Consider the following 26,894-nt stretch of genomic DNA (forward strand, 5'->3'; position numbering starts at 1 on the left):
CTGGGCTCAGGGGGTACACCAAGCTGCCGTGGCTAAGCTTAGCTCTAGGGAAAATGCACACAGAGGCTAAGAGGTCATGGTAAGAGGCTGAGACTCGAAATGGTGGTGGTTAGGGTGGTTTCACAAGAAAATTACAGGTTGGGAAGAAAAAAATCCTGAGGAAGTAAAATAAAGGTTAAGTTCATCTAAAAGTCATCTTTTCCCAGAGATCTTAAAATACCTGGAGCAACAGTGATTGCTTCTCACTTTCCTGTATCCCTGAATTCTTGTTCAGCCCTAAAAATAGAAGCACTGAAAGCTTTCCAAGACCTTCCTGAAACAACACATTTGAGACCTCATAAAAATATTTTATGATGACTCCTGTAGCCTGATTTCTTTCCATGTGTGACATAGAGAGTTCAAAGTCATTTCCACTGAAAACAACCCTCTTCTGATGCCCGTACACTGCTAACCACAGCTACTGCATCCCAGGGTGTGTGTGAGGCGGTTCAGGTGAGGGTTGCTGTCCCCGGCAGAGTGAATCCATTTTGGAAAGTTTCTCAACAGGGACATCCGTGTGAGGAAAGATCAGATAGGTCTGTCCCAGTTAGTGATGAAACATGTGGTGGCATTTACAGAGAATTTTCTGCTTTCAATGCATAAAAATAAGTCAGCTGATTACTTTTCCTGTGCAAGGGTGTGCTGCCGGGAATCTCAGTTCTGTTTTTATTTTGAAATGGCCCAGCAGAAAGATCCAAAGTAATTAAGCTTATTGCTGAAAGCATTGGTGTATGACATTAAAAAATATGAATCCCTTATTTAGAACCAAGAAGCAGGGAACTACTTGTTAAATACTCCAAGGAAACTAGAAATCTGCCTAATACCTTTTGACTTCTAAAGCAGTAACTGGTGCATCAACTTATTAAACTCAAAGGAAGAAAAAAAAGCAAATGTTGTGAGGAAAAGAAGGGAAATTCCTCAGTTTCAGGTTTCTATTTCAATTATGACAGCTCAACTTTATTTTTTTTTTTAATTTTTATTTTTGGACAGACTCTTGCTCTGTCACCCAGGCTGGAGTGCAGTTGTGTGATCTTGACTCACTGCAACCTCCACCTCCCAGGTTCAAGCCATTCTCCTGCCTCAGCCTCCTGAATAGCTGGGATTACAGGCACTTGCCACTACGCCCAGCTAATTTTTGTATTTTTAGTAGAGATGGAGTATCAACATGTTGGCCAGGCTGATCTCGAACTCCTGACCTCAAGTGATCCACCTGCCTCAGCCTCCCAAAGTGCTGGGATTACAGGTGTGAACCACTGTGCCTGGCCAACAGCTCAACTTTATTAAGATTTGAAAATGTTTAAATATTGGTTACCACATGATTTAATTTACTTAAGTTTCCAAACTTAGTTTCAACTTCAGTTTATATTGAGAAATTAATCTTAGATCTTTTTTTTTTTTTTTTTTTGAGATGGGGGGTCTGGCTTTGTTGTCCGTCCTGGAGTACAGTGGTACAATCATGGCTCACTGCACCTTGGAACTCCTGGGCTCAAGCGATCCTCTCAGCTCAGCCTCCCAAGTAGATGGTACTATAGGCATGTGTCATCATTCCTGGCCAATGTTAGATCTTTGATACAAAGTTAGGTTTGTCTTTAATTTCATCTCTGTGTAAAATAAGCTTTAACATTATTTTAAAACTCAAAATTTTAAAAAAATGTAAGGTAGGGATAATGTTAAGTCTAGTTACTTATTTAGGATTGATCAGGTTGGAATGTACTTAATTTTGAACAACCCGTAGCTCTTATGAAATGCAGATGATATTCATGCTTCTGTCTTCTTATATCAAAAGCAAGACCTCTGCATCAAAATGTACTGGTACAGTAAGTCTGTGTAATGAATAAGCACAAGCATAAAAATCTCTACGGAGATCTGTCTGTAATAATAAGTGTTTGGGAGTAGCCTAATAATATGCATTGTATGCAATAAGTATTAATAATATGCATTGTACACAGTACGCATTACTACTGTAATATGTATTATACAATTATGATTATTGTAATTTGTAATAAGTGTTGGCTAGCTGGCTTTGCTTTCTTGGCTAGGCTCACTCACATGCCCAGGAGTCAGCAGGTGATTGGTCGATCTCGCTTGGCCTTGGCTGGCTGACTGAGGTGACTGGGCTGACTTAGGATGGTTTGACTCACAGTTTGTAGACTACAGTGGTGCACAAATGATAGGCAGCCAATAGGAACTGTACTTCAAGTACCCATACATTCTGTTTTTCACTTGCAATACAGTATTCAATACATTACATGAGATGTTCAACACTTTATTATAAAATAGGCTTTGCGTTAGATGATTTTGCCCAATTGTAGGCTAATGTCAGTGTTTTGAGCATGTTTAGGGTGGGCTAGGCTAAGCTAGGACATTCTGAAGGTTAGGTGTCTCAAATGAGCTTTTGACTTGATGATATTTCAACATATGATGGGTTTCTTGGGATGCAGCCTCATCGCAAGTCAAGGAGCATCTATATTGACAACCGAGACTAAATGGAAACATGCAAGGATGCTTGAGGCCGAGGCTCGAAAGTGGCACATCACCAGTCCCCTGCATTCCACTGGCCAAACGCTTCTCAAGGCTGGCACAGATTCAAGGGATGGGTGCTTCTTTGGTGAGAGTTGCCACAAAGTCATATGGCAAAGATTGTGAATAAAAAGAGGGATGAAGAATTGGTCATTCATGCAATCAAGTTACACAGCCTGCTGTTAAGAGTCAGGGTCAGGGCTATGATTCGATGCCGGACTCTGAGGCACTGGAGGAGGCGAGAGGGTCCTGGAGTTAAGGGAGGGTATTTGCAGCTCACCGTGGGCTTCACAATGACACCCTGTAATTACGTGGTATTGGAACGGTCTCCCCATTGATTCATACCCATTCTGATATCGGATGAAAGGTAGACTTTTCCACAGTAATGTTTGCATTTTTAGAGGAAATAGAAAGCCCCAAAATGGCAATTGTTTGCTATTTTATTTGGTTTTCACATGCTTTCACTTTAGTATCATAGCTCGCAGTCTCAGAACCTGAAAGTGGCCTGGGCCCTTTGGCCCTCTGAGCGAGCCTGACTAAGGCAGGCCTGTGGCAAACCAACAGGTGCCCCTAAAACAGCCTATGTCAGGGAGGGAGTGTGTGTACCGAGAAGCACGGCCATGGCTTGGCACAGGGCAAGGAAAGAACACCAGACTGGCACCATGGGAGCCAGGGTCACGTGGCTACCAGAATCTCCTGTGGAGTGCAAACTCCAGCTTTGAATTCTGACTCCGATATACTAAGTAGCTGGCGTGACCTTGTAAAGTTGCCTAACTTCTCTATGCCTCAGTTTTCTCATCTTTCGAGTGGAAAGAAAAATAGTTTCTACCTTATAAGATTGGTAACAAATCGGTGCAATAACAATAACAAAGCATTTAACATGGGCTTGGTGCACAGTAAGCAAGATTTCTATTATTATTTAGTCATCAGTCAATTTGTTGTTGGCCAGGTGCAGTGGCTTACACCTGTAATCCCAGCACTTTGGGATGTCAGAGCGGGCAGATTGCTTGAGGTCAGGAGTTCGAGACCAGCCTGGCCAACATGATGCAACCCCATCTCTACTAAAAATGCAAAAATCAGCCGGGCATGGTGGCGGATGCCTGTAATCCTAGGTACTCCGGAGGCTGAGGAAGGAGAATCGCTTGAACGTGGGAGGCAAAGGTTGCAGTGAGCCAAGATCATGCCATTGCACTCCAGCCCGGACGATAGAGCGAGACTCCGTCTCAAAAAAAAAAAAAAAAAAAAAAATTGTTTTTATTGGTTTGGATTACGGGAGGGAAAGAGGGAAGCCCGTAGGCTCTCTGAGCAGTAGGCACAGTCAGCGGGGACACTGCGCACTGCAGGTGGGTGGAAAGCATGTTCTGGTGGGAGGAGTAGGCACAGAAGGCTGTGAAGATGAGCTTCCCAACCGTCACTGTGACCCAGGGCTGCCCCTGCTTGTATTTGTCTGCTGCTTTACGGCAAAATTGTGCCCTTCTCTTTTGTTCTTGGTAATTATTTTAAAGTGAAAACTGTGCCTTCCCATAAATAAGAGTTCAAGCAATCACAGACTATATTAAATAAAGAACAAATTGCCAATTTACAAGCTTTCCTCAGATAATCATTAGTTGTGACCATTTGCTATAATGTAAAATGAATTGGTTTTCAAGAATACCAAAATTAATTGTATTCCAAAGCAGTTTCCATTTTAGGTGGTCAATTAACTTTCTTTCCTACAAATCTTTTGTGGTTAAGGACATTTTAGTGCTGTTAGAAAATAGCAGGATCACCATTCTATTATTCTTATGTTAATAATCATAGTTTTTAATTACTCAGATTCTCTCTCCCTGGGGAAGAAACAAACTGCTCTCAGATTATAAATTTCTTCAGTAGTCATCTCCCCCACGCACAAGCCAGTTAGAGAGATGTATTTTCCACTAAATTCTATCATACAAATGTTTCCCAGGGCAACAGCAGAGATGAACTGTGATGAGAGCCAAAGAATTTTTAGATAAGTGAGTTCAAAGGCTAAGCAAGATGGGCTGGAGCTTTGTTTGTAAAATTTGGTATTGCTAGATAAGACAAATGGGAAAATGTTTTCTTGTCTCTTTTATCATCATCAGGCGTGTAGAGAAATGTGTTAACCCTATTTCTAGTTTCTGTCAACTTGATGCTTTAACATCTGTCTTACAGGCAAATGCCAGGCACATCTTGTTCTTGACAACCCATGCCTGAGTTTCCTCACCTTGGCCTCTGGTCTTCCTCCTCGCCCCACACCTCCCTCCTTGCAGGGAATGTGCTTTGCAAATATAAACCAGCGATTCATAGCCCACACCCCAAATGCCTCCTCCTCACACTCTGGGTCACTATCCCTTTAGCCTAACCACCCCAAAGCCAGATCCCAGACAACTAGAGAGAGCACCCATGCCCCATAGCCCACCGAAGTTATTAAAGTTGCCCAATCTTAAGCCTGCTTACTCTGCCTCCCCCATCCCTTCCTGTGGAAAGGAAAGACCTTTGTCCACAGCCCTTCCCCACCCTCTGCCACGTGCCCACGCACTGCTTCATTCTGTGGCCTCCTCATGGTGGGAAATGTCTCTTGGAATCTGAGTATAACAAACATGTTTTCAATGGTGGTTATCTTGTGATCTGTTGGCCTTACCACATCTAAATAGTAATAAAACTAAATTAAAACAAGACTGGAGGTGAGTCTGGCAAGATCTGTTCCCAAGGGCTCCTGCCATGCGCCATGGAGGCTCCAGGGAGTATGGGCTGGTGAGAGAGGCTTGCCGTGGGGATGACCCACAAGGAGCGCCTGTTAAACTGGGACTTCCTGCCACATTGTAAATGCCACCTAACTCCAGAAATTGCCTTAAAACATCAGGAAATGGAGCAAGTGGCGAAGTCATCATGTGCCCTAGAAAGGAGGTGGCAGGGCCTGACACTTCACATATACCGAGATGTCTATCGGATTATGTGTTTTCCTGCCACCCAGGTTTGTATTTCGTGAATCCCTTATGTTTAAAATTATCTGTGAGTGTCTGGTTTCAGCTCCAACATATAAAGAGTAGGAAGTCATAACTCCCATCCTCACAAAAAGGAAAAAGCTGAACAAACTGAACATCAATGACTTTACTCAGACCCATCAGAAAACTGAGGTCACAGGGCAATCTGCCACCCTTAAGCCTGGAGACTTGGGAGATACAGAGACTCACAGCTGAGGTCAGCTAGGCCCAGGCAGAAGTCATGGGGCCAGGAGTGGGCAGGAATAGCCCAGTTGCAGAGGCTGAGCCTAGACCAACTGGGGAGTTAAAAACATCTGGGATAGTGGTCTTTGTGGGCCCCCCAGTCTTCACTGGTTTTATCCATAGGAGCACCACTGGATTTTTGCAGTGAAAATCAGAGAAAAATCTCCTGCTTTCAGGCAGAGGTGGGGGAAAAGTAGCCCTTTGAAATAAGCCCACAGCATTTTCTGTAACTAAAGCCTGCTCTCAAGGGAAACCACTTTTCTAGAGCCTCGTCTGACCTGGAGGAAGGGCAATTTAGAGAATTGCAGGCCTTTAGTAGCCTGTCTCATTAAAAAGAAGAGTCGAAGAAATATTTCTGAAGGTCGGAGCCTGGAGTCAGCTAAAAATGTCCCACTAAAGTGGGATATTTTAGAGTACAGGCCCACTAAAAAATGAAATTAAGTTATGAGGGTGTAGAATGCTTCTCTCCACAAACACCTTCATCAGGGCTCCAGGGCAACCACAGTGGACTCCAACGGAGAGAGCTGCAAGATAAAGACTATTAAGAACAAGTTCTTAGGGAAACCAAAGATGACACAGGAGGAAACAAAACAAAACAAAACAAAAACAACTGCCAGTGAAACTAAAGGAAATCGAAGCTTCTGGTACCCACAGCCAAGGCGAACATTAAACACGCCCGACTCCAAGCCTGAAGAGCGTAACACTTCACACTAAAAACCGGATTACTTCAGTTCTTATTGCCAAATATAACACATCCAAACAAAACAGAACCAAGCAAACAAAAACCACACAAAACCCCAAAACACAATCTGAAGACACAAATCAGGCATTAGAGCCAGATCTTATATGACACATATTTTGGGATTATCAGATAAGGAATTTAAATTAATACATTAAGGACTTTAATGGAAAAAGCAGACAACATGTAAGAGAAAAGGGATAATATAAGCAGAGAAATGGAAACTCTAAGAAAGATTCAAAAGGAAATGTTTGAAATTTTAAAACATATTGTGAAGAAATAATGCTTTTGATGTGCTCATCAATAAAGTGGACAGAACTGAGGAAAGAATCAATGACTTGAAGATATGTCAATAGTAACTTCCCAAATGAAGTGGAATAGACAAAAAAGAATGGAAAAAATGTAACAGAAGATCCCTAAACTGTGGGATAATTATAAGAGATGCAATATATGTATGTACTGGGAATATCAGAATGAAAGAAGCAGAAGAAATACTTGAAGTAATAATGCCCAAGAATTTTCTAAAATTAATAACAGATACCACATCACAAATTCAGGAAGCTGAAAGAACAACAAGCAGGATAAATACCAACAAATCTACAACTGGGCATATCATATTCAAACTTCAGAAAACCAAAGACAAAGAGAACATCTCGAAAGAAGACTGGGATGTAGGGGGGCTCACCTAGAAATGAACAATGATAAGAATTACATGAGACTGGCTGGGCATGGTGGCTCATGCATATAATACCAGCACTTTGGGAGGCCGAGACAGGCAGATCACCTGAGGTCAGGAGTTCAAGACCAGGCTGGCCAACATGGTGAAACCCCATCTCTACTAAAAATACAAAAATTAGCTAAGCATGGTGGTGCACGCCTATAATCCCAGCTACTTGGGTTACTGAGGCAGGAGGAAAATCGCTTGAACTCGGGAGGCAGAGGCTGTAGTGAGCAGAGATCGCGTCACTGCACTCCAGCCTGTGCGACAAAGCAACACTCCATCTGAAAATAATAATAATGACAATAATAATAATAATTACATGAGACTTCTCATTAGAAATCATGCAAATAAGAAGAGCATGGAGTACATGTTAAAAGTGTTGAAAGACAAGTCCCACTAACTTAGAATTCTGTATCCAGTGGCATTATCCTTCAGGAATGAAGGGGATGTGAAGACTCTTCAGATAAGGAAACACTGAGGGAATTTTTTTTCCCCAGTAGTTACTCTTTCCCTGCAAGAAATGTTAAAAGAAGCTCTTCAATGACAAGGATTTTGATATGGATTAGAAACGTGGATCTACATAAAAAATGGCAGAGCAGCAAAGATGAAATAAATGGAGGTAATTTTTTTTTTGTTACTCAGAATTGAACTAATAGATCATTGTTTAAAGGGATAACAAGAAGAATGTATTGAGTGAGTATAACTTATGGTAAAGTGGAATGAATGCCAGCAGTGTTATAAAGAATCAGAGAAGGACTTCGAGTTCTGTGTTACAAGGTACCTACCTGCACTACTTGAAGAACAGGATGGGGTTATTTGAAAGTGGACTTAGGTAAGTTGTAAGGTGCATTGCAAACTCAAGGACAACCACTACAACTTTTTAAAAAAGATGTATAGTTGATAATATAAAAGAGGAGAAAATTGAACCATATAAAATGCTCAATTAAAACCAGAAAAGGCAGAAAAAAGAGGAGACCATTTAAAAAGAAAAAGTACAATAAATATAAAACAGTTACAAATGTGAGAAATTAATCAAAAAATATAAATGATCACTTCAAATGTGAACAGTCTAAATATACCAATTAAAACACAGGAAGGGTCAGAGTTGAATTTTAAAAGAGACCCAACACAACTTGTGTACAAGAAACAAACTTTAAATATAAAAACACAGATAGATTAAAAGTAATGGTTGGAAAAAGACATAATCTTAAGCCATCAGAAGAAAGCTGAAGATAGCTACATCAAGCTCAGACAAAAGAAATTTCAGAGTAAGACAAGTGTCAGAGAAAAAGAGAGGCTTTGCATAATGGTAAAGGGATCATTTCTCCAAGAAGATACATCAATCCCTAACATGTACAAACATAAAAACAGAGATGGAAAATACTGTGACAAAACCCTATAGGACGGTAAGGAAAAGCAGACAAATCCACTAGTATAGCTGGAGATGTCAACACCCCATATTAGTAATTGACAGAACCAGTGGCCAGAAAATCAGTAAGTATGTAGTTTAAATGAACAACACTATCATTCAACTGAATTTAATAGACATTTATATAATATTTTACCCAATTATGGAACAATATACATTCTTCTCTAATTCCCATAGAACATTCACCAATATAGACCATATTCTGGGTGGTAAAACATATCCACAAGAGTAAGAATCATGGCCGCACGCGTTGGCTCACGATTGTAATCCCAGCACTTTGGGAGGCTGAGGTGGGCAGATCACGAGGTCAGGAGATTGAGACCATCCTGGCTAACACAGTGAAACCGCATCTCTACTAAAAATACAAAAAAATTAGCCAGGTGTGGTGATGGGTGCCTGTAGTCCCAGATGCTTGGGAGGCTGAGGCAGGAGAATGGCGTGAACCCGGGAGGCCAAGCTTGCAGGGAGCGGAGATTGCACCACTGCACTCCAGCCTGGGCGACAGAGCAAGACTCTGCCTCAAAAAAAAATAAATAAATAAAATAAAAGAAAAGAAATAAGAATCACACGTAGTCATCTCAGATCACAATGGAGTTAAACTTGAAATTAATAACAGCGAAATAGCTGGAAAATTTCCAAACACTTGGAGATTAAACTACACATGCCTAAAAAAGAACATTGGTCAAAGAAGAAGTCTGAAGAGAAATTTAAAAAAATATTTTGTACTAAATGAAAATAAAATTAGGACCTATCAAAAGCAGCGTTTAGAGGGAAATTTATAGCATTGAATGCATATATTAGAAAAGAATAAAGATTAAAATCAAAAATATAAACTTTCTTTTTATGAAAGTAGAGAAAGAAGAGCAATATAAACCTAAAGCAACCATAATAATAGAAATCATAAAAATCAGATCAGTAATCAGTGAAATTGAAAACAAGAAAGCAATAGAAAAAGTCAACAAAACGGTGGCTCAAGTCTGTAATCCCAGAAACTCACAAAGCTACAGGGTGGGAGACCCACTTGAGGCCAGGAGTTCCAGACCAGCCTGGAAAACACAGCAAGACCTTGACTCTAAAAAAAATAGCAAAAATTTGCCAAGCTACTCAGGAGGCTGAGGCAGGAGGATTGCTTTGAGTACAGGAGTTCGAGGCTACAGTGAGCTATGATCGTGGCACTACACTCCAGCCTGGGCAACACAGCGAGACCCTATCTCTAAAAGAGAGAGAGGGGCAGAGAGAGAGAGACAGAGAGACAGAGAAAGTCAGCAGAAGTAAAAGCTGATTATTTGAAAAGACTAATAAAATTGATAAAGCGATAGCCATGCTACCTAAGAAAAAAAGAGAGAAGAAACAAATTACATATATCCAAAATCAATGAAAGGTTATGAATATTTATCACACAGACATGAGACGGATAATAAAGTAATATTATGAAGAAATCTATGCCCACAAATTTGATAGCTTGGATGAAATGGAGGAATTGTCCTAAAAAAGCCACGAACTACCGAAATTCACACAAGAAGAAATAGATAATCTAAAGAGGCCTATAATAAATTATATAGGTTATATATATATAAATTATACAATAAATATATAAAAATTATATATCATAAATATAGAAAAAGTATATATAATAAATATATAAATATATAATAAATTATATATAACCTATAAGTTACATAGGTTATATGTATATAAGCTATGTATGTCTATCTAAAACTCTTAGATGATAACGTAAGAGAAAATGAAATGAACTAGGTTTTGGTGATAATGTTTTAGATATCACACCAAAGATAACATCCATTAAAAAAAAGAACAAATAAGTTGGACTTCATTAAAATTAAAAACTGATCTGTGAAAGATACTGCCTAGAGAATGAGAAGACAAGGCACAGACAAGGACAAAATATTTGTGAAATACATATCTTACTCAAAATGTGCAAAAATCTCTTAAAACTCAACAATAAAAAAGTTAATAACTTCAATAAAAATAGGAAGCTCTGAACACCTCACCAAAGAAGATACATAAATAAATAAACGTATTAAAAGACTGTCAACATTTTATATCAATAGAGAATTATAAATTAAAACAACATGAGATACTGCTACAGAAGCATTAAAATGAATACAAATCAAAGTACTGACAATACCAAATGCTGATGAGACTGTAGAGCAACAGACACTCTCATTCATTGCTGATTGGAATGCAAAATGGCACAGCCACTTTGGAAGACACTCTGACATTTTCAAGTCAATCTAAAAATAATACTTACCATATGAGCTAGCAATCATGCTCTGAGTATTTACTTAGCTGAGTTTAAGTCTTTTGCCCATGACAAAACCTGCACACGGATGTTTACTGAAGCTTTATTCATAATTGCCAAAATTTGGAAGCAACCAAGATGTCCCTCAGGAGCTGAAGAGGTAAATAAACTGTGGTACAGTCATCCTTCAGTATCCACAGGGGTTGCTCTAGGATTCCTGTGGATACCAAAATCCTTGGATGCTCAACTTCCTTATATAAAATGATATAGTGTTTTTATGTGACGTACATACTTCCTCTCATATACTTTATTTTTGTTTTTTGTTGTTTTTTATTTGTTTTTGCTTTTTGAGATGGGATCTCACTCTGTCACCCTGGCTTGAGTGCAGTGGCACAAACATGGCCCACTGCAGCCTCGACCTCCCAGGCTCAAGTGATCCTCCCACCTCAGCCTCCGAAGTAGCTGGTACTACAGATGTGTGCCACCATGCTAGGCTAATTTTTATTTTTTTTTGTAGAGACATGGTCTTGCCATGTTGCCCAGGCTGGTCTCGGACTCCTGAGCTCAATGAATCTGCCCGTCTTGGCCTCCCAAAGTGCTGGGATTACAGGTGTGAGCCACCATTCCCAGCCTTGGATTTCATTTTTTGGAGCAGTTATTTTAAGTATATAGAAAAAATTGAGCCAATCATACAGGGAGTTCCTGTAGGCTCCCTCTCAGCCACACAATTTCCCTTATTCCTTAATATCTTAGTGTGGTGTGTTCATTACAATTAATGAACTGATATTGATATATTATTATTAACTAAAGTCCATAGACATTAAGATTCACTCTTTGTGCTGTAAAGTTCTGTTGTCATACAGAGTAGTTTTATCACACTAAAAATAATCTGTGATACCTCTGTTTATCCCCATGCCACTGATTCCCTGGCAACCATTGATCTTTGGTTTTACCTTTTCTAGAATGTCATAGGTAAGTAACCATAGAGTTGGCTTCCAGCTAGACTGGCTTCTTTCACTTAGCAAGATGTATTTAAGGTTCTTCCCTGTCTTTTCGTGACTTGATAGCTCATTTCCTTCTGTTGCTGAATAATATTCTATTGCATGGATGTACCAAGATTGTTTATCCATTTGTTATTGGCAATTATGAATAAAGCTTCTATAAACATTCATATGCAGGTTTTTATGTGAACGTAAGTTTTCAACTCAATTAAGTACTTAGGATTGTGGTTGCTGGATCATACGGCTAGGTTTAGATTTGTAAGAAACTGCCAAACTGTCTTCCAAAGTGGCTGTATCATTTTCTATTACCACTAGCAGTGAAGGGTTTCCTTGCCAACCTTAGGTACTAACAGTGGTTTGTATTTGAACGATTTTAATAGGTATGTAGTGGATTAAGTTTGCAACTTCCTAATGACGTGTGATGTTGAACATTTTTCATATATGTATTTGCCATTTATCTATTGTATTACTTAGCTAGGACTGCTGTAACAAAATATCACAGAATAGGTGGCTTAAACAACAGAACTGGATTTTCTCACAGTTCTGAAAGCCGTAAGTCCAAGATCAAGGTCAGGAGGGTTGGCTTCTTCTGAGGCCTTTCTCACTGACGTGCAGATGAACTCCTGGCTGTGTTTTCATACGGTCTTGCCTCTGTGACGCACATGTTATATCTCAATTTCCTCTTCTTGTAAGGATACCAGTTAGATTGGATTAGGGTCTACCCTGAAGACCCCTAAAGACTTCATTCTAACTTAATTATCTCTTTAAAGCCCTTCTCTTCAAATATGGTTACATCCTAAAGTACGAGGATTAGGGCTTCAACCTATGAATTTTGGGGGAATACAATCAGCTACTAATGTATCTTCTTTAGTGAGGTGTTTGTTCAGATCTATTGTGCACTTTTAATAAGGTTGGTTTTTTATTGTCTGCTTTTAAGAGTTCCTTGTATATTTTGGATATAAGTCCTTTATCAGACACATGTTTCGTTAATATTTTCCTAATTATGTGGCTTGCCTTTTTATTCTCTTAAAGAAGTCTTTCAAAACCAGAAGATTTTAATTTTAATAAAGTTCAAGTTTTCAATATTTTTTTTACTCGGATTATGCTTTTGGTGTTGTATGTAGAAACTTATCACCAAACTCAAGGTCAGCTACATTTTCTCCTTTCTTTTAGAACCTTTATAGTTTTTTCATTGTATATTAAGGACTATGATACATTCTGAGTTAATTTTTGTGGAAGAGATGAGGTCTGTGTCAGATTCTTTTTTTTTTTTCATGTGGATGTCCTAGTCTTCTAGCATCATTTAATAAAAATACAACCCACTCTGCATTCAGTTGACTGCTCTTTTGCAGAGTCTCTGCTCAAAGGTCAGTTGACTATATTTGTGTCAGTTTATTGCTGGACTTTCTGTTCTGTTCCATTGATCTATTTGTCTATTTTTTCACCCTTACTCTACTGTCTTGATTACTGTAGCTGTCTAGTAAGTCTTCAAGTCAGGACTTGAAGACTTACTAGACACCTACAATATTTTCTACAGTACTTTCTCCAGTATCGTGTTAGCAATTCCAGCTCTTTGTTTTTCCATATTAACTTTAGATTTGAATTCTTGTTATCCACAAAATAACTTGCTGGGATTTTGATTGCTGGGATTTTGATTGGGATTGCATTGAACCTATTGGCCAAATCAGGAAGCACTGATATCTTAACATTTTTGAGTCTTCCTGTCCCTTACCATGAAACACATCTCCATTTATTTAGTTCTACTTTGCTAACTTTCATCAGAATTTTGTAGTTTTCCTCAAATAGATCTTATGTATATTTTGTTAGATTTATACCTTAGCAATTCATTTTGGGGGTTACTAATGTAAATGGTATTGTGTTTTAACTTTCAAATTTCACATTTTCATTACTGGCATATGAGGAAAGTGATTGACTCTTGTACATTAACTGTATCCTGCAGCCTTGGCACAATCACTTATTCATTCCAGGAGGTTTTTTATTTTGTCAATTCTTTGGGATTTTCTACACAGCAATCACATTATCTGTTAACAAAGACATTCTTTCCAATGTGTATATCTCTCCCTTCCTTTTCTTTCTTTCTTTCTTTTTCTTTCCTTTCTTTCTTTTTTCTTTTTTTCTTTTTCTTTCCTTTCTTTCTCTCTCTTCCCTCCCTCCCTCCTTCCTTCCTTCCTTCCTTCCTTCCGTCCGTCCCTCCCTCCCTCCCTCTTTCCTTCTTTCCTTGTCTCATTCAGTCCCCCAGGCTAGAGTGCAGTGGCACAATCTTGACTTACTGCAGCTTCGACCTTTGGGCTCAGGTGATCCTCTCACCTCAGCCTCCCAAGTAGCTGGGAGCACAGGCACGTGCCACCATGCCTGGCTAATTTTTGTATTTTTTGTAGAGACCGACTTTTGCCATATTGCCCAGGCTGGTCTCAAACTCCTGGGCTCAAGCCATCCACCCACCTCGGCCTCCTAAAGTGCCTGGTGAGAAGGGTCAATTTTCTTGACCCTCTTCATGGGCGTTTCATTCAGCCCACTTCTGGCCACTCCTCACGGTAAAGAGCGTGTGAGCAAGTGCAGGAACCGGAGCGAACCAACGCTGGACCTGGCTGGTCGCTCCTCCCCGGGGCAGCAGGCTGTGTGGGCCCGCAGCAGCGTCCAAGCCTGTTACAGCCAATGCTCTTTCAGCTCTGCCGTTCGGGGACGGCCAAGTGACAACCAGCTCAGTGGAGGGTGAGGATGGCAGCCCCTGCCCTCTCGGCACCCAGGTTCTTGTCCAGCATTCAGGAAGAATCAGGTCACACGAGCTTTTGGAAAGGTGATGCGGCCGGGCGCGGTGGCTCACGCCTGTAATCGCAGCACTTTGGAGGCCGAGGCAGGCGGGTCACCTGAGGTCAGGAGTTTGAGACTAGGCTGGCCAACATGGTGAAACCCCATGTCTACTAAAAATGCAAAAAACTAGCCGGGCTAGGTGGCGGGCGCCTGTGGTCCCAGCTACCCAGGAGGCTGAGGCAGGAGAATGGCGTGAACCCGGGAGGCGGAGCTTGCAGTGAGCCGAGATCCGGCCCCTGCACTCCAGCCTGGGCGACAGAGCGACACTCCGTCTCGAAAAAAAAAGAAAAAAGAAAGGTGATGCATGTGGAAGACTTTACTGAGCAGTGGGCGGCTCTCAGCAGAAAGGGAGGGGCTGAAGAGGGGATGGGAAAGTGTTTTTTCCCGAAGCCCCACCGTCTCTGGCAGGCCCCCCTCGGAAACCACGCTGTCTGCAGTTAGCCACGTCTGTCCCTGGTCTCCAAGGCTCCGTTGCAGCCGCTTGTATCCTCCACACTCAGCCACTTGCGTTGCTCTGCCAGCTGAAGCCTTTTATGGGCTTGAGTCTTTTATGGGCACAGGATGGGGCGGGGGAGACCAAAAAGGCAACATTTGGGCAGAAAAATGGGGTCAGCTGTTTTCACTTAGGGCCTCCGTTCCAGGTTTAAGGGTGGAGTTTAGCCAAGAGCCCAGCCTTTCTGTGTCACTGGGATTACAGGTGTGAGCCACTGCCTGGGCCTTTCCTTTTCTTTTTGGGTTCTTTTTTTTTTTTTTTCCTGAGATGGAGTATCACCCTGCAACCCAGACTGGATGGCAGTGGTGTGATCTCAGCTCAGTGCAACCTCTGCCTCCCAGGTTCAAGCAATTCTTTGCCTCAGCCTCCCGAGTAGCTGGGATTACAGGCACCTGCCACCACGTCCGGCTAATTTTTTATTTTTATTTTTATTTTTATTTTTAGTAGAGATGAGGTTTCACCATCTTGGCCAGGCTGGTCTTGAACTCCTGACCTCGTGATCCACCACCTCAGCCTCCCAAAGTGCTGGGATTACAGGCATGATCCTTTTCTTTTCTATTATTGCATTAGCTATGACTTCAGTACAATGTTGCAAAGGAGTGTTGAAAAGAAAACACAGGTAGATGACTAAACTAAATCAGAAGATAATACATGAACATTATGAAAATTTCAACAGAGGTAGAAAACATTTTTTTAAAAACAGAAATTCTGGAGCTAAAGAATACAACCAATTGAACTGAAAAATTTCAGAGAGCTTCAACAGTAGATGTGACTGGGAAGAAAAGTCAGTGAGCTTGAAAATTGGTCATATGATAATAGTACACAGTTAGAGGAAGAAAATGGAAGAGAACCTACAGGAGTCACGAAACTCCATCGAGTGAACCAATATACAAATTACAGAAGCTGCAGAAAAAACAGAGGAAAGTATTTCCTTATAGTCAAGAGAGACATCACGGGCGGTTAGAAGCCTGACGTGTGCGGACCTCTAGTTGAACAGTGGAACCTCAGGGGCTGGTTAGTGGATGGGAATCCACCCTGGGGGATCCCATGGAGGGTTTATGAGCTCAGGCTTTGGCCCCGTCCTGCTTGACATTTTCAGGAAGGATTTAAGGAAGACAACTGTGTGGATTATAGGACAGAATCTGGAAATTTAAAAAATGAGTGCTGCCTCAGCAGGTCAGCTCACAGACAGATTGGGATTGGACAGTGGTAATCACAGTGAACCAAAGGCACTGGTGGAGGCAGAATTGACTCAACATTGGCAGAAGTTTAAAAGTATTAATAAAAGACTGTAGAATTTTGGGGGAATAAAAAGCTGGCCTGAAGGACAGGTATTTCAAGAACAGGTGAGTTTCTGCTGCATGAAGGACCCCCCAGAGCTGCCTCATTGGCGAGTCCCCCACGCACAAGGCCAGACCTCAGCCTCGTGTGCTGTCAGGAGCCAGTTCCCCAACTGCACCCACAAAGGTCTCCAGGAGGGGAGGCAAAATGTTTGATACCATTTTCCTTATTTTAGCGGAGACATTTAATGGCAAGAGTAGTGGATTCCTTGTCTCTTCTTGTCAGTGTTTTCAAATTGACTCAATACTTCAGTGGGAACATTGCAGTCCCACCCAAACCGTTAAGAGAGCCTGTCCAGGTTTGGGACCTCCACTTGAAGCACAGTTGGTCTGTCTGAGCGTGGCTTTCAGCTCGGTTTCCTCAGTCCCTGGCTCTACCTCCTTGCCAAGGCTCTTCACGGTGAGGTTTTAGGAGCTGAGTTGTATTCATTCTGGATTTTGGACAGAGCCCTTTTAGTTCTCCCTTTCTTTCTCAATTGTTTTTCTCAGCTATGTTTCAGGGAACCAAGTCTCTCTACCCATCTAAAGGGTGATTTAGATAATGTCCCACTGTGGGCTAGTGGCTGGAAGCCACACTGCAGAGAGGATACAGATGTTGGATGGCAGATAATGTGGGTGGCCCACATGCCCTGAGCTTCCGTGAATCCGTATTTCTATTTCAGTAAAGAAATAAGCAACCTGACCTGCAAGGAGAAAGTCATCAGACCTACCCTAATTGGCAGGGAATATATGGGATAGATGAACAATTAAGTATTCCTATAACGGAGTTCTTTCTCAAATCTAGGACAGAGTTGGGAGAGAGAATTCCAGAGACCAGGTTCAGCCACAGATCCCAGATCCAGAGAAAAGAGGATGGAGACTCACAGACAAAAGAAACAAGGTAAAAAATCAAAAGCAGTATGTAAACCTATTTGGTGCCTGATTTAAAATAAACCAACTGTGAAATGATATTTTGAGACAATTGGGAACCTTCAAATATGGACTGGGCATTAGATGAAGTTAAGAGATTAATGTTAATTCTGTGAAATGTAATTATGTCATGGTGGTAACAATAAAATAGTCATTAGCAGTTAGAGACAATTGAATGAAATGTTTATGGGATGAAATGCTGTATCCTTAAAATTCTCTGGCAAGTGATCCAGTACAAAACCAATCAAAGAAAAAAATGGGGGTGAATGTGATAGATGATGCAAAGTTAACACAGTATTGATAATTGTTGAAGCTAGAACATGGGCATATGGGACATTTTTTCTGTTCTGTTCTTTTGCTTATTTGAAATACCTGTAATAATTTTTAAAAAAATAGCCCATCTAGAAAGAAAAGGATTGTTACTGTGATCTTCCCTATTAACAGATTTTTATGTTTTCAAATGAATTATTCTTTATGTATTGCTCATTGCATTGAGTTCCTACACCATCTCATATTAGGATCGGGCTGACAGAACAAGTAAGGAATCCAATAAGGGCTGACAGTTTGGAAATGCCTGGGGTGAGGGGGCCAAGAGCTAGTGTCTCCTCTGAGAATGGAAATGTTCTGTTTCCTTCCAAAGGCACCTTCGGGAGAGACTGTTAACTAAACTACTGGGTTAAATTCAATTCACAGAGAAATAGGGCTTTCCAGAATATCCTCAAATAAATACTGAAAGACTTCTTGGGAAGGGCAACCAACAGCAAATCATAAGAAGCACAGACCCAAGCAGAAATCACATACAGTTAAATGGCTAGGAAAACACGTTTACTCAAATGGCAATGAGATCTGGAGTTGTGTCCTAAGTGTTGTACTGTGAAATTTCAATTAGGAGCTAAGTGCTGTGAAATGGGCTGTGCTCAAGGACTTTGGCCGACCGTTAGATGTGCACTACGGTTTTCCAAGAGATCAGGGTGAGCATTGGTATTTTGTTTGGGTTACATGGAAACGTTTTGATGCCTTTCGAGATGTATGTTTTCTACCATGGGAGGCGAGATGGGTGCACTTATTCATACACGTGCGCAAAATGTACAAGATGTTGGTGTAAAGTGTCACACTGGAAGTAAAACAAGATGTGAGGAAGTTCTCAGCAACTCGGCACACTCAAATTCTCTTAATGAGAAGAAAGAAAAAGACTTCATTATGGTCCTTTCCAGTAGGTCTGTCATCTGAAACACAAAGTGAAGGCAGGTTGGAAGAGCACATTGTTTTACTGTAGATAACTGCACTCCTCAAGGCAGCTGCTCAGAACGGAATGTTTCTGTGGCTCCATCTCTGGGAGAGACAGAGGGGAGAGAGTAGTTTTGTTCGAATAGCATTCTCAGAGTTGGTGAATTTAGTCAAGATTACAGATTTGTCTTTCTGCTTTAGGATCCCAAAATGGGATTGCAGGAAAGGAGTTCATTTTGTCATCTCACATGAAAACCATTAAAATCCTCTTGCTGGGAAAATCATGGAAGATTGTCAAATATTGCCAAGACCACCTTCCATCAATATTCAGGAGCCCAGCTTAAACCTGCTCTCAGGGTTCATGCAGAAAACAGGTGTAGTCAGCATTTTTTTTTGCCAGGCTTTAGAGAGTGTTGGTAATACAAAAATGATTAACACATTTCCAGGAGAGAACATGGCACACACAGAAACATGAGATACGAAATTCAAGTCATCAGAATCTAATTCTGTGGTTCAAGAGCTGTGTGGCTCTGTGCAGCTTAATTACTCTTAGCTTCAGTTTTGTAATGCAAAAATAAGAATTATCTGATTAAATTTGATGGAAATCAAATAAAATAATAAATACTAGGTCTTTTCTAAGGGAACACTTAATATAAAGAAGACATGTTATAGAATCAGGGAACATTAATGCCTTGTACTATACGATAGCGACATAAATGAGGTGCAATGGGAGTGAGGGTGACAGCTGAGGTGGTTTCCAGGCAATGAGTGTTTGTTTTGGGGGACTGAGGTACGGAAAGAGGGAGGCATCCTGCAGGGGGTCTGCAGGGGGCATCGGGGCAGCCAGGTGAGGCTGAATATCCCTTTGTGACTGTCATGGAGTTGTGAGGCCTCAGATGGGTACTTAATTTCCTGAATCTTCAGCTTCCTCACACAATATTAATTAAGTTTTAGAATTCTGAACTTAATATTTAGTAGTGGCACATTAGCTTGGTTCATGCATCAAAAATGTGAACAGGTGGCCTGGGAAGCCCCCGTTTGCTCGGGTCCCATTGTAGCAGGACAAGCGGCAGACAAAACCCCTCAGACACCACGTTAAAGAAGGAAGAGCTTTATTTGGCTGGAAGCATCAGCAAGACTCACGTCTCAAAAACCGAGCTCCTGAGTGAGCAATTCTTGTCCCTCTTAAGGGCTTACAACTCTAAGGGGGTCTGTGTGAGAGGGTGGTGATTGATTGAGCAAGCAGGGAGTACGTGACTGGGGGCTGCATGGGCCGGTAATCAGAAGGGAACAGAACAGGACGGGGATCTTCACAGTGCTTTTCCATGCAATGTCTGTAATCTAGATAACATCACCGGGTAGGTCAGGGGTCGATCTTTAACCACCAGGCCCAGGTTGTGGTGCCAGGCTGTCTGCCTGTGGATTTCATTTCCGCCTTTTAGTTTGTATTTCTTCTTTCTTTGGAGGCAGTAATTGGGCATAAGACAAAACGAGGGGTGGTCTCCTCCCTTACCATCTTCGCACTCCGCTAGCTGTTGTCCTCCCAGAGGTGCTTGTTTGGTTTTCTGTGTTTGTGTTTGCTATTTTTTTTTAAATTTATGAGCCACATATATTTTTTTGTTTTCTCACTTTCTTATTTAAACAAAATGGTTGCATGGAGCACATTCCATTGTTCTCCAAACTGCTTATTTCCCTTCACATCCTTTGTGAGAATATTTTAGAGTGAGTTGTTGAAAGCTGATCTCCAAATTCCTCTATGGAGACTTAATGATGACATTATCTAAAAGTGCTGGTGCTAACCTGGTTTCACAATGGTTAGCTGGTGCTAACCTCATCACAATGCTCTGCAACTTGAACATCTCCATTTACCACCTGTTTGCTGTGGAATGTGATCTATACGTGTGTCCAAATACCCACAGTCTGTCCCTGGTCCTACCCCAGCATTCCATCCCAGGGGACCCACGAGGGCTGCACATTGCCTGGTCATTTCTCACCCAGGCCCGGGCCTGGAAGGACAACCCAGCCACACCTGGTGCTCAGGACCTGCCCAAGGGCATGCACCCCGCTGGGTCTGACACGAGTGATCGAAAAGAGGACTACATGTTGAGGCTTTCTCAGGCCTCCCCAAACAGAATTACTTACCAGAGTGCTTTGCTCGATGTCTAAGGTAGTGTTGTTAGTGATAGCTATTGTGACTTGTCACGAATGCACCTGCCTCTGTGTTAGACTGTGAAGGTTTGTTGATGAAAAAATTAGAAGAGATTTATTCTGAGCCAAGAATGAGGACCATGACCTGTGAGGCAGCCCCAGGAGGTCCTGATGGCGTGTGCCCAAGGTGGTCAGGCTACAGCTTGCTTTTATACACTTTAGGGAGACACGAGACATCAATCAATACATGTCAAATGTGCACTGGTTTGGTCTGGAACGGTGGGATAACTTGAGGGGCAGAAGCTTCCAAGTCATAGGTGGATTCAAAGATTGTCTGATTGGCAATTGATTGAAAGAGGTAAGTTATTATCCAAAGTCCTGGACTCAATAAAAAGGAATGTCTGGATTAAGATAAGGGGTTGTAGAGACCAAGGTTTTTTATCATGCAGATGAAGCCACCAGGTAGCAGACTTGGGAGCGCTTATCAGACCTAAAAGGTGCCAAACTCTTAGTTAATTCTCTCCTGGATCAGGGAAAAGATCTGGAAAGGAAAGGTAATTCTCTACAGACCGTAGATTTTTCCCCACGACAAAGCTTTGCAGGGCCATTTCAACATATGTCAAAGGAATGTTTCTGGGTAAGATACTTTGACTTCTTTCAGGGCCTGCTGTCTGTCATGGGATGCTGTACTAGAGTCAGGGTGGAATTTGGTCTCTTACTGCTACAAAGAGTCTGCTCTGTCCGTCTTAAAATCGCTATTTTAATGTTAATGCTGGTCAGTCGTGCCTCAATCCCAAAAGGAGAAGGGTACCATGAGACATGCCTGACTCAACGTTCACTCGTGGTCTGAACTAGTTCTTCAGGTTACTTTGGAATGCCCTTGGCCAAGAGAAGGGTCCATCAGTCGATTTGGGAGCTTAGAATTTTATTTTTCATTTACAGGTGGTTGAAAGTGGGGCTTACCTGTCTTGTCTCTGGGGAGGTGATGAAGGTGGAAATGAAAGGTATCTTTCAAAGACTCCCCTGGGGTAGGCCAGCACACTCTCAGAAAATAAGCCCTTAACCTCCTCTGGTGGGGGACACTGCAGAGACGAATTCAAAGTCCATTTGGCTCCCCGGGGGTCTCATTCAGCACTAGTTGAATCAATGAATGAATGTGGCAAGTTCATTCAATGAATGAATGGCAAGTTCCTTTGGAACACCTGCGGAGTCTGACACAACTTAGGTGTGTGATGGTGGCAGAGCAACAAAATACCCCTACAGCAAATACAATGGCTTATGGATACCTGGTTAAAGAGATTAGCAAAGGACCCCACATGTTTAGTTGGCTCTGAAGTTTGAATGGTGTGCTCATGGAAAAGGATCTTCTCTTCTGAGTTGGGTAGATCTTTAATATGGCCACAGATCTGGCTTGTTTTTCATTCTCCCTGAGTAATGCATTTATGCCTTCATTATCTGTAGGAAAAGCTTTTGCGTTATAAATCTGGGTCATTTCACAATACATTCTTGACACAAACCCCTGATGCTGTACTTGCACCATACTTTCTGTAGAAGCATCGTGACAACTGACGTGATGTTAATCCTGCGTCTGCTTCATGGTCTACCCATCCTTTACACATGCTGGGTACTCAATGCATGCTTCTGAATAAATGAATGAATGAACTAATGAATTAATGAATAAATGAAAGCTGAAGAAGTGCCTACACCCTGCCAGTCAACTGTGGATACAGAAAATTAGGGGGAAGAAGAGGCAGTCACTGTCTACCCTACCCTGTAATTCAGATTCAGGAGACAAATCGCCCCCAGGACTCCCGCCCATCCACTGTCTCAGGTGATGTTCACTCTGGCTAACATGGCTTGGATTTGCATATCACAGCTGACAAGCACAGGCTAATAGGATGGTCTTCTGTATCTATCTAACATGGAGAAGCACGACTGTATTTTCTACCATTTGGTTTTATAAAACAAGAAGCATTCCTTACTGATGATGGTGTGCGGTGTTTATAACGTTCTGGGAGATTAATATGTTTTCATAACGTGACAGTCCTACAAATGAAAGGAAAATCTAACTGAAGGCAAATGCTGAAGATCACGTGAAGCAGGCTTTAATTTTTGATATAAATAAATAGTCCACAGACCATAAACACATCTCTAGCCTTGAAAAACCATCAGGAAAACGTTGCTTACAGCAACCAGAAGACCCTGCCCTTTCAGAACCGGAGCTTCTCTCATCCGTTTCCATGGTGATTGAAGCTCTGCCATCTAAACACACCGTGGTCCCCAGGAGGAGCCGATGAACAAAGGCTGCAGAGGGATCACTAGGGAAAGACAAAAGTTCCTTCTCTCTCCTTTACGCTCACATTTAAATTCAACCTAATCCAAGAGGAGAATAGGAATAAACTGAATTGGAAACATCCTTTGAACTGCAAATCATAATCTACTGTGATTCTTACTTATTTTTTAAAAGTTTGAGGTTTTGTCTCCAATTTATACATTTAGTCTTTACGATTCCATGACAGGTTTTGGAGATAAATGGTGGCTACTTGGGGAGATAAATTCAGGTCTTCCTGGTGGCTGCAGGAGGAGGCTGTCAGTGAGGCTGGGAGACTGTGGCCCGGCAACTGTGCTGGTTCACTCTGTGTTTGTTCGCCTGAGAGCTGTGCCCCATCAGTGCTGAAACCCACCACTCAGAGGGGCTGCATTCTGGTGTTGCATCTGGGGGAAAGAATAAAGCTCTGTTTTACTAGCACAAAGATATGCTTAAATTGCAACAGTTTTTTTAATGTATATAATTTTAAAACTTTTTTATAGAGATGGGGTCTCACCATGCCACCTGGACTGGTCTTGAACTCCTGGGTTCAAGTGATCCGACCACCCTGGTCTCCCAAAGTGCTGGGATGACAGTGTGAGTCACCACACCCAGCCCAGAACAGCATTTTTAAGCTGTATACACGTGTGGTCAATAATAAATGTTTTCTGCTTAGGTAATTATGATGACCACCTGGAACACAGGACACCAGGCATTTCCCTGAGTGCTTTGTACGTGCCACGCCTCATTTAGTCCTTACAGCAACCTTGCAATAACCCTGAGACGGCCCTAAGACAGACGTAGGATTGGCCTTGAAGAATAGAGATGATGAAAGTTAGAAAATCTGGCAGGAGTCACTCCAAAAGACCCTGGTTTCTATGCCTAAGCCGATGCTCTGCTCTGAGATGTACCGCCTCCCACATCATGACTACACTTTGAAACACTCTAAATGTCAGGAGAATGTACAGTACAGAAAACGTATTCACGGGCCCTGAATGTCACAGGACCCTCTTACACCAACCACAGAGCAGCTTCTGTAATTTCCAGGTAGGAGTGAGATTTCCTTCTCATCGGAGTGCCAGAGAAGGCAATGATGTAACCAAAGTCTGTCTTGGACCTTGATGCCTTGCTTCCTAGAAGGCCAGGAAAGATTACCTTGTAATCATAAAATGTAGCTGTACATTCACAGCACATGGTTGCCAGAGGAGCAATTGCTGGTCCCAAGATCGAAGTGTCTTCCTCCAGCTTCTAGGATTGTAACCATAATAGGTCCGCTGCCGGAGTGTGCAGCAAGTCGGTGCGCCGAGACACTGTGTTGCAATAGAGAAGGTGTAACATCGGGCTGCCAAGTGAGGAAATGGGAGGAAACCTCAAATCTGGTTCCCCACGTGTCAGGCCTCTGAGCCCAAGCTAAGCCGTCACATCCCCCGTGACCTGCACGCATACATCCAGATGGCCTGAAGCCACTGAAGATCCACAAAAGAAGTGAAAATAGCCTTAACTGATGACATTCCACCATTGTGATTTGTTCCTGCCCCACCCTAACTGATACAATATATTCTCCCCCACCCTTAAGAAGGTACTTTGTAATATTCTCCCCCTCCCTTAAGAAGGTACTTTGTACGCCTATCCCATGCTTATAAGAACTAGTGATAATCCCACCATCCTTTGCTCTCTTTTCAGACTCAGCCCGCCTGCACCCAGGTGAAATAAACAGCCTTGTTGCTCACGCAAAGCCTGTTTGGTGGTCTCTTCACATGGACGCGCGTGACGCCAAGGGGGTAGCGATCTTCAGGATTTTGTAGTGGGTGAAATGAGGAGGTGGTTGATTGGTGGAAGAGTGCAAGGTGAAGTCATGGGTCAGGGAGATGGAGAAGCTGTGTTCCCCCGCCTATTCTGTTCCCCTCTAAGGGTCTTCAAACTGGTTGGCCTCAGCTGTTTCACTGGAATTCAGAATCTGGAAAACATCTTAAGCAATTCTTAAACAAAAGCCTTATGATTCTAATGTCAGGATCCTACCTGTGGGACCAATGGGGTGGCAAATGGTCAATAACTAATGCTGTTTGACTTTCAGCAACAAGGAAGTGGGTCCAAGTGCAGCCAGATTCCTGCTTAATTATAACTGGCATGATATTCCTGTCAACCCTTGCGGGGATGGTTTCAGGATTACAGACGAAGACCCTCTCTCTGGGAGATGGATGGAAAGTCAGCGACACATGGTCAGTTTGGAAGCACGGACTCAAGAAGCCATCAATCATTTCAGCTCTCCCTTTCCACTAGTCCTTAGAATCCATAGCTTGGGAACATCTGGGTCATTGGGCAGGTGTGCGGGGAGTGTGGAGTCACTGATACTCGGAATGCCTTAGCCAGATGCACAGAGAAGCCAGGAGTGGGTGGCCTGCAGGGAAATTCAGCTTCCAGAGTTTCTGTCACTGAAGTGCAGCATGGCCCACTCAGCCATCGAACTCCTACCTGTTTGTTTCATTTGCATTCACGTTGTCTTCCCAACCAGACTGAAAGGTCAACCACACAGACCCAGCTCCTCCCACCCAGCCCCCCTGGGGCCCACCCCGAAGCTGAGTGTGCTTCAGTTCAGTATGTGCAGTTTGGCTGCATGAGCATGGAACTTTGCCGAATGGTATTCTCAAACGTCCCTGAAACATCCCAGTGAGAAAGGTGTGTGCTCCCTTCACTCATTAAAGTGATACATAATGCTTGAGGACCTAGCTTAGACAAGGTCCTATTTGTGAAAGAAATAGACATTTTGTGATATAATTATCAAAACACAACATTGGGGCTAGAAGTGACTTTCAGAATCATTTAAATGAATTTCATAATTTCACAGATAAGTTCACAGTTAGCTCATGGTATTTGGATATATTACAAATAATGTGCCATTTCTAACAGCTGGGCTCTGGGGCAGCCAAATCGGACAACTTTTTGCAGTGACCACACAAACCAGTCTGCTGGCCAGCTGGCTACCCATGTCCATGGAGCCCAGGGTTGCATGGAGTAAATTTCCTTGGGCTTTCAAGCATGCTTTCCCCCTTCATAAGGTCGATAAGTGGGAGTAGTTTAAAGGACATACAGCTAAATCTCATTATTTGAGGTGTTTATGTTCTGCAAAGTTGTTGTGAATACTGAATTAGCGAATTAGTGAATACCAAACCTCTGCTTCCAGGGGAAATACAAGGTTAGGTTCCTGTGAGTGAGCCTCTGGTCACAATTTCATCAACCTTGTTTTGTGTGTGTGTGTGTTTGTTTTTGAGGCGGAGTCTCGCGCTGTCACCCAGGCTGGAGTGCAATGGCATGATCTCTGCTCACTGCAACCTCTGCCTCCTGGGTTCAAACGATTCTCCTGCCTCAGCCTCCCAAGTAGCTGGGATTACAGGTGTGTACCACCATGCCTGGCTAATGTTTATATTTTTAGTAGCGACAGAGTTTCACCATGTTGGCCAGGCTGATCTTGAACTCCTGACCTCAGTTGATGTGCCCGCCTCCACCTCCCAAAGTGCTGGGACTACAGGAGTGAGCCACCGCGCCCGACGGCGTGTTTCATAACTTTGTGTTATGTGTGCTTCTGCCTAATGACCCCTTATTTAGTAGACACTGTTGATTCATTAATATTGAACTCATGGCTAACAAAACCAAAACTGAACAAAACTTACCTAAGGCACATATTTTCTCCATAAGGCACA

This window comes from Piliocolobus tephrosceles, chromosome 6, assembly GCF_002776525.5.
Source record: "Piliocolobus tephrosceles isolate RC106 chromosome 6, ASM277652v3, whole genome shotgun sequence".
Classification (NCBI taxonomy): Eukaryota; Metazoa; Chordata; class Mammalia; order Primates; family Cercopithecidae; genus Piliocolobus; species Piliocolobus tephrosceles.